This window comes from Scomber scombrus, chromosome 1, assembly GCF_963691925.1.
Source record: "Scomber scombrus chromosome 1, fScoSco1.1, whole genome shotgun sequence".
Classification (NCBI taxonomy): Eukaryota; Metazoa; Chordata; class Actinopteri; order Scombriformes; family Scombridae; genus Scomber; species Scomber scombrus.
In genome coordinates, this window is record NC_084970.1 from 23,475,228 (window position 1) to 23,483,954 (window position 8,727).

At 39.9% G+C, this 8,727-nt stretch overlaps 1 protein-coding gene across 3 annotated transcripts in view; it reads right to left on the reverse strand.

Moving 5' to 3' along the window:
• The window catches only part of acsf3 (acyl-CoA synthetase family member 3), a 44,528-nt gene extending 44,014 nt beyond the window's left edge, over positions 1-514 (reverse strand). For 2 of the 3 annotated variants that reach the window (XM_062423636.1, XM_062423618.1), the window contains exon 1: positions 484-514. The gene's annotated coding sequence lies outside the window, so the exon portion shown is untranslated. Of the gene's footprint in view, positions 1-330; positions 399-483 lie in introns of all 3 variants that reach the window. The other variant, XM_062423628.1, reaches the window with a different exon arrangement.
• Positions 515-8,727: the final 8,213 nt, after the last annotated feature.

Genomic DNA, 8,727 nt, shown 5'->3' on the forward strand with positions numbered 1-8,727 from the left:
GATCAACAAAGTCTGGTACTGCTGTCTAGGTCTATGATGTCTTTTTTTATTCAGTTTAAAGAGGCGAAAACAAGCAAACACAACAAACATACAAAACTAAACAATATCCTGTCCTTTATAACTTGTGTAATTATGATTGAACAGCGACAGAGATTAGATTAGATTAGATTCATTAAGTATGCGTAAACTTTACCGTACATGTAAAACGTGATATGTAACTGCTTGACGGTGGTGTCTCCAGTAATAAGTGAATACCAGATTATTTTGTTGTTGACAGAAATAAATTAAATTATCACCCTGCTGTTAGTTGACAATATTTCGGGTACTGACCGTCATGGCAACACTGACCGGACATCAGCCACAGCAACGACAGGTTACGGTACTTCAAAGTCGCCTTTCTGTCATTAATAATACATTCATATTAATTGCTTGATGTCGGTGTTCTGCTGAAAACATGTCACCTTAAATTTAGATTCACCTTACCTAAAACAAACGCCGGTACGTCTTGTTGTGAAGGACGGTGCAGCGGTATTATCCTTCCTGAATGAAACGGATATGGCTTGAGTGGTTCCCGCCAAAGCTCAGTCTCCAGCTCCTGTGTGCCGACCATGGTGGTAGAGACCTTTCATTAAAATTAATGCTTTAATCGTTTAAACAATTACCTTAATGACATTGTACTTAATTCTTTAACGCATTTCACCATATTAAATGAGTTAAATACACACAGCTCTATGCCATATGATAATTATTAAACTGTGTTGCTTCAGGCTGAATAAAAATGGTCGTTTCTTAGGCCTTTTTGGTCATTTTTAAAGTTTAGATGTTACTTTTTGACACGTGGTTTGATGTTGCACTTTGTAAACTACTAGATGCATAAGGCAACACAGACATTTCACACCTTACAGCCTCCAAGTTTCACTTTTTAAATATTTTTTATGTATTTATTTTCATTGCTTATAGAGGACTAGCATGGCTTCTGTTGTTGTCTGCCATCCTGTTCTTAGCTCAACCTGCTGGTTGGTTGGACAGACTGATTCCCATTCTTGAAGACCTGCAGATCTAGTGGAGAGAAAGAGGAAACATAGAAAGAAGGACACATGTGAGGGGAGAGAGTGCGGCATATATGCAGTTACCCCACACAGAGCTGTGTTTGGCTTTAGATCACATGCCAGTCTTACCTCTCAGCTTGCCAACTAGCTTGGCTGGCTTCATCATCACAGTGCAAGTGGGCACATTCAGCCGCCAGCTGGCAGTCGTGGGCCTCAGATAAGAGAATGGTACAGACATGGCACACGTTCAAAAAGTTTTCACTTCCCTCCCCAAACCCCCTACACTGCAAACGAGGATGGCATGTTCCTAACGAAATTGGAGCCTTTGTTTCAGAGAACTCCCCTCCACTCTCAGGAATAGTATCGTCAAAGACCACTCGTTCCCATTCGTGGTGAAAGCGCTATTCAAGGGGATGCTATGCTACCCCAGCAGCAATGTAATTTACAGAGAATCTTTTATTTTTAGGCATTTGCACAGTCTTTAGTCTTTTTAATGCAGATGGCACTACCGCATTTTCTAAGGATACAACCTAAAAATGACCGAATGTCATCTCCGATGAAAACAAATCAGACAGAGGCAACCGATGTTTTTTGGATTTGTTTCCTGGAAGTTGGCCATATTTTTGACATGTGGGAACTGGAATCTGAGCCATTCAGAGGCTTATTTACAGCTACTGGAAACATGCAGGGATGGATGAAGAGTGGAGGATAATAAAGATATGTACTGTATATGTTTGTCAAGGGTTAGTGGAGAAGACATGGCTACCGTAAGGAGTTGTGGAAATGGTTATGGCGAAAACATGATAAGACAGTGTACCTATATAGTAAGCAGAAGCTGGCATTCTGCTGCAGTGGCCTGTTGCCAACACAACATTCAGCAACCACCTGAAAGGATCTCGCAACTGAGGGGCTGGACGGCCGCAAGCAGGCGCCAATTCTCATCTTGGCAAAGGACTGCATCTGAGGAAAAGAGGAAGAGGGGAAGAGGGGACCCCCCACAGATCTGTGAGAGAGGCTGAAATGGTAACACAAACCATGGGGAGTACCCTAACATGTGTCAGGTTGGCATCAATGTGAGAATGTCTTGGCAAGCGCTCCGTTCTCTCCCCTCCCACCCCAGCTCACACACAAACACACTGTTGCCCTGCTTGGAACACATGGTACATCAGCAGCGGCATCTGGCCGCGCTGACTCCCGGCAGCTGCGCTTCATCTTCGCCAGTTGGGAGTCTTGGCACTGCCACTTCATCAACTACCTGTGGCTCCTCCCGGATAAAAAGGCGGGCGATGAATTATTCCGAGGCTGCAGCTGCAAACTTGACTTTCATCCAAGAGATTCACTGTAAACATATGACTGCCTTGCAGAGCACATGCCACCCACATACTAATGCATTGTTGACAACATGGCTTGTATCCTGGTGCAGTGGGACTCTTGTGCCATGTGATGGCATGGTTCAATTGAGGCGAAAGATACAGGATGCACTGTAACGAATCTATACATGTTGTATCCAAATAAAACAAGAGGAACAACACATGGACTACTGGAAGCTCTTTGCAAAAAGCAAAAATATTGATTAAAGTGTGCAAATCAACAAAAGAACTTAAGAGCGCAAAAGATAAAAACATAACTGGATAGAACATAACATTCAGATTGGTGACACATTTCAGATTCAGTCAGTGCTCTTCATTAGCTAGCCTCAGCCCATCTCTTTGTGCTGGGAAATACTGTTGAACGATCAAATCAAAAGGAAGACAAGGATTACACTGAAAGGAATTTTCTTTCCATTTTATAATGAAGAAATGGATGAATGACCTTTCAACTCTACAATTATTGCCTCACATTCCATTTCTAATGGAGGTTTTGACAACCAAGGACATTTGCTTGAAGCACTCTGAATATATTTTAGCTGTGACACCATGGATTGCTGAAAAAGAATAAGGACGGCTTTGTTTGAAGATTACCTCGACTTATGAAAGAAAATTTCCAGCAGCACCTTGGAAGGATGTGCTCATAAAGATTTCATTTATGATGTCTTGATTTGGGAAGACTACAGTAAGGAGATGATAGGCAGCATGATATAATGTTGCTTTATTTTATACTTCATTCATTCAGTTACATCTTTTTTTACCCTTTGCCATGGAATATATCATATACTTCACTGGATGATTCCATCAATGAACTGCATTTTATACCAACTCCTCTCCATCTAATCCAGAAATGTGTTTGGGTTCGTTTGGACTTTCAATTGATTTTTCTTGTAGAGAAGCCCTCATATGGACTGTTCCCAGGGCAAAGACCCAAAGCTTTCAATTTATCCCAAATGTCAGCTGTTATGTTATACAAGTTTGGCAGCCGCACATTGTTAAAATATCACAGCATTAAATTAAATCATGACGGATGACACTAGTTCATAATTTTACTGAATTTTTATACCTGAATATGAAGCAATTCAAGAGTTTGTGGTTTCCTGTCCTCTACTTGAGAACTTCATGACACAATTTAAATTCAAAACTTGTGTTGCAGAGTTTTTGAGAGAGACAGAAATGTTGTTTGCAAGTTGTTAAAATCTGTCAAAATTCAACTACATCTCTCCCTTACTCAAACAGACACATACACACACACGCACATATTCTCTCTTTTTTTCTGTGGGTGTTAGTCATCTGACAGTGACCCAGTGGGAGTTTTTCCTCCATCTGTGTCGGTCTGACCCATTTTAGCCCTCGGCCACGTCCAACTGTTCCATGTCCCAAACATATGTGCGGTGGCAGGGGGATAAGCGAACCGTCGCCGCACGGGACCTGCAGACACACACTGCAGATATGACACTGGACCCTGCTTTCCTGTCTGTCTGCTTCCCACAGCATATGTCATTATCAATACTGGCCCAGAGGATTCACACCTTAGTGATTTGACAAAACACCACTGCTATTGCATCCTTGTCATATTCTGTGTTAAGGATGTCTGTCTGTGTTATAAATACTTTTATCTCATGAAGTCAGTATGTAAAGATGTTGGGTTATATGTGTTTTTGTTTTTTTTTCCTTTTCATGCACTGTGTGATGACTGTTGGACAAAATATATACCTGCCCTCATTTGACCCCACTTGATTTTGAATTTCCATCACAACTCTTAACCTCTCTCATAGCTATCATTCAGCATATTGCCTATACTTATTCTGTTTTCTAATGGCTAGCCTTCATCAGGCAATTGATTTGGTGGACAGGCTGTCTATAGTGTCTGAGTATATCATAACATTAGCCAGTGAGGGCAGAATAGGCCAACCAGAAGAGGGTTTGGGGGTTTTCCAAGTGGTCCATGTTGGCAGATGAGATGGTATCACTGCACAGAGCTTGGACCCACTGGGGACTGTGGGGTGTGAGGCACATATGGGCAACCAGGCTGCTGATGAGCTGCTTATATGAGCCTCTCATCGTGGCCTTAGAGAGAGATGTCTCCACCAGAGGATTTGAAGTGGCTGTGTGCTGTGGATCTGCATTGTTTGGGTTGGCACAGGATGTTGGATTCAAGCTGCTGAGAGAGCAGATACGTTTGTCCACAAGAAGGTTTTCCCTTCAGTTTTCTAAAATAAAATGTCATACAAAGTCACTGGTGGGAAACACCAAAACAGTAAAGCTTATTTGAATGCACTATGCCTGCAACTTGTTATTGTAATTTACACGTTTCCTGAATGACTGAGGCAGACAGTGTGGTCAGATGGATGGAATAAAGTTGATTTAACTATAGTCTTAAGGTAACTCACCCTAAATAAATGATATCCAACTTCCTGACCTACGGGGCTGTAATAAGCTGCAGATTGCTCCAGAGTTTTTTGATGGCTTTCCACTAATGCTATATTGATTCTCTTCTTTCCCTTTTAACTCCCACACATGGAAATGGAAACTATTCTGCTATAGCAGACAATTACGCTCCTTGAGTTTAATTCAGCTCCCTAATTTTGGTCTGAGTCTTCAACAATCTGCTTCCTCATACAACATAGGAAGGATTCTAGCATCTTAATAATAAAAGCATGCCAACATTTTGTAAAGTTGCACTATACATCCACATGTAATAGATGAGATCTGTAGTTCTTCCATCCTCCATCTCTTTTTTAAGTATGCTAATAATACAGTTTGGATGAAAATAATTTCATGATCTCAGAGTTCATAATTCAGGAGATGGTTATTTATAATCTCCCCGAAAGCCTTGCAACTGTTTGTTATTTGATGTCTGTTTACCTTATGGAAGAAAAAAAGTTACATTTCCCATACATCCTCCTAACACAACTTCCTTTGATTTATTTCCTCTGCCATGTAAATAAACTTGGCAGCCATCATTCTTGGTTCATCTCCTGTAAACATGCACATACAGGCAGGCACACACACTTGTCCTTACACACATGCTCATACTCTGAGGCTGCCAGGCTGCTTGGGTGGTGTGTTCTCTGGGAGACAGTGCCATATGTTGTCTAGCCTCCCAGGGAGGGCAGAGCTTACTGGTGTACTGTTGTCCTGTCTCCGAGGGAAGCCCAGTGGAGTAAAATACCTCACCTAAAGTACTGTAGTCCTGAAACTTAAGCTATTCTTAGGCAGCACACTTTATTTTTTTGATTTTACACTTACACAGACAAAACAACCACAGAGAAACCCTCAAACAAATGTATGAAATTAGCTAATTAAATTCTTGATGTTTTTCAGAGAAAGACCGAATACATATCTATAGTGATATAAGCACTTAGCTCCCATGTCCATGTCGACAGGAAGTTCTACTGGCAGTGTGACCACTTCTAGCAAATTGTAAACAAATAAAGAGCTGTTGAAAGGAATTCTAGACAATGGCTAACCTTGCATTGAGAGGACCAGCCAATTCCTCTGCATATTTGCATATCAGAAGTCTTGAAAAAATCATTTTAAACAGACAAAGTTAAAAAAAAAAAGAAGAAAAAAAAGAAAATTTGTTTAAATGTACCAACGTGGATCTTTTAGAGCCCTTGAATTTCTTCTCCTTTTTAAGAGATGATGAGACAGAGAGAAAGAGAGAAAAAAGAAAATCTTCAAGTGCAGAGTGATGAAAAGTGAGTGTTTAGTCGGGGTGTGGGGAGGTGATGGGCATGTTTGTTGAGAAGAGGATGAAGGAAAGAGTGGGAGTAAAAGTGTGTTTGTGCATTGACTTGAGGGGTAGGGGATGCATGTTCAGAATTTATCTTATCTGTGTGTTCATTACTACTTTGCATTTCAGGCAGAGAGCTTGGGTGCTCCACTAAATCGCAGGAAGGATTGTTAGACACGCGTGTTATTAATTTCTTCAGGGTCCCTGTGGCGTCTGTATGAATCTTAATGCTGCTGACTGGGCTGCAGCTCTATCGACTTTCTTTAAAATATGAAGAAGCTTTGCTGGAAGCGCCTGGGGTCATTAGCTGAAGAGTAGGCGCAAATCCTTCATCGAGCCTGCGCTGGCTTCGCCATGTTAAATGTGCTCTTAAAATATTCATAATCATACTCTTGCCTGCACACACGCACACACACACACGCACACACACACACACACACACACACACACACACACACACACACACACACACACACACACACACACACACACACACACATATGCACACAGACAATGCACCAGGGACATAAGGGGATCAATATTAAAATGTATTCCTGTTTTGGTGTGCGGTTAATTAGCTGCGGTTCTTTTAAACCATGAAGTTTGAGAACAGATTAACAGTATCTTTTTGTACACAAGATAATATTTACTTCTGCTCCATCTGTTCGAACATAGATGAAATACATATCAATGGATGTTGACATATGGAAACAAAAGACAACAATGATTTTGTATCATACTGTTGCTTCTTCAATATTTTCACAAAATAATACCAAATAATGATTCGTGAAATATGCACTGACCTCTGTTTCACACACACAATGTGATTTCGTCAACACTGCTATAATTTGTAGATTTTTATGTTTATATAATTCACTGTGGATTTACATTAAATTTGCATGAAATGTTTACAAAGTGGTGTTTGGTTGATCCTCTGCAATGAAATGGTGAAATTGTGCATTTACTACTGAGGCTACTACTTGGAGAGTGCAGTTGTTTTCATTTTCTATACATTTATATTTAAATAAAGGTTTTTAAAAAATAAAGTGATTATGCTTACAGTATTACAGCTTGTTGCTGTGTTTTTATGGCAGGTTGAATTAATCCTATCATTACTGACCGTTTATTGTTCAGGGTTTATGGGTAAGCAGGTGTGATTTCAGCCAACTGCATGTAGCCAAAGTAAGGGACCTTTTTGAAGCTTTGTTCAATCACTGTGACCCTTTATTACAGCTGAAGATCAATAACCCTGTAGCTCAGAGATTAGTGTATTTGTCCGCTGTTTCTGATTGTTTCATGAGTACATACGTACAAGTCTAATATGTGATGTCAGTGTTGCCTGGTTCCTCTTTGGGAACACTGGCTCCTTGCAGCATTCTGCTCTGGCTTTCATTATCCAATCACATCCCTCTACTTCCTGCAGTCTGGATTTGGAGTGTCTAATATGTCAAATTTCCTGGCCAAACCTAACATAAATGAGCCTAAGTTTACAGTTACACTATGGTACTTTTCAGGCCTGGTTATAGATCCAGCATAGTATGTTTTCAGAGCATTGCTAGAGAATATTCTAAGAAACAATCTGCAACAATCTTTAAGTGTGCATCTTTAAGACTGATTATGAGACAGACATCCATAACCAGGACGATACCTCAAGTTGCTGAGGTTTTTTTGCTGAAGCAAAAGTGCAATAAATAAAGTTAAACAAATGTTTCCTTATGAGGCTAATGCTGATATTTGTGCCAATATTCAGTTTTTTATATTTGATCTTTGCCTTATCAACAAAAACAAGATAGCGGTCAGCAAAATCTATTCTTGGCAGTGCAGAAAATTCTCTGAAACAGCATTTAGACACTGGAACCTGAAAACACTGTTTTTTCAGTCAGTTATTGAGAAAGTGCTACAATGCTCTACTCAAGTACTGCTACTTTACTGATAACACTTCTTTTACGGTAAATCTATTGAGTAAAAGTGAGCTTAAGGCCAAGGTTTGTTCAAATCTATTCAAATCTGTGTTCCTATTGTGGCCTAGGAGTTAAAGGTGCTGAACATGAACTGGGTTGAACCTAACTGAGATAAAGTATGTGTTGCATGTCATTCCCAGCTCCCCTCTCTCTTTCTCTCTCTCTCTCTCTCTCTCTCTCTCTCTCTCTCTCTCTCTTGATTTTCTAATGACTCCGTAATAATAAGAGAAAACTAAAAAGAAATCTACTGAGAAGACACGATAATCCTGGGAAGGAGAACATTGTTAAAACAACATTTTATTGAAAAACTAAGCATGTGACAGCTCTAGTTAGCTGGTGAATAGCACTATTTGTTATTATAAAATTACTGACTTCATTGAAAATGGCTTACTTTAAAACACAGCCTACTCTTAGTATTATAGTACACACACACACACACACAAACACACACACACAAATAAGCACTAAACTGTCAATCACAGAAAAAGGTTTAATGAGGCACAATACAAGTCCATTATCAATATTACTTAAAAAAGAAAAAGAAAAAAAACAAACAAACAAACAAAAAACCCTACCTAAAACCAAATTGATTATGTGTGAAAAGGGAACAC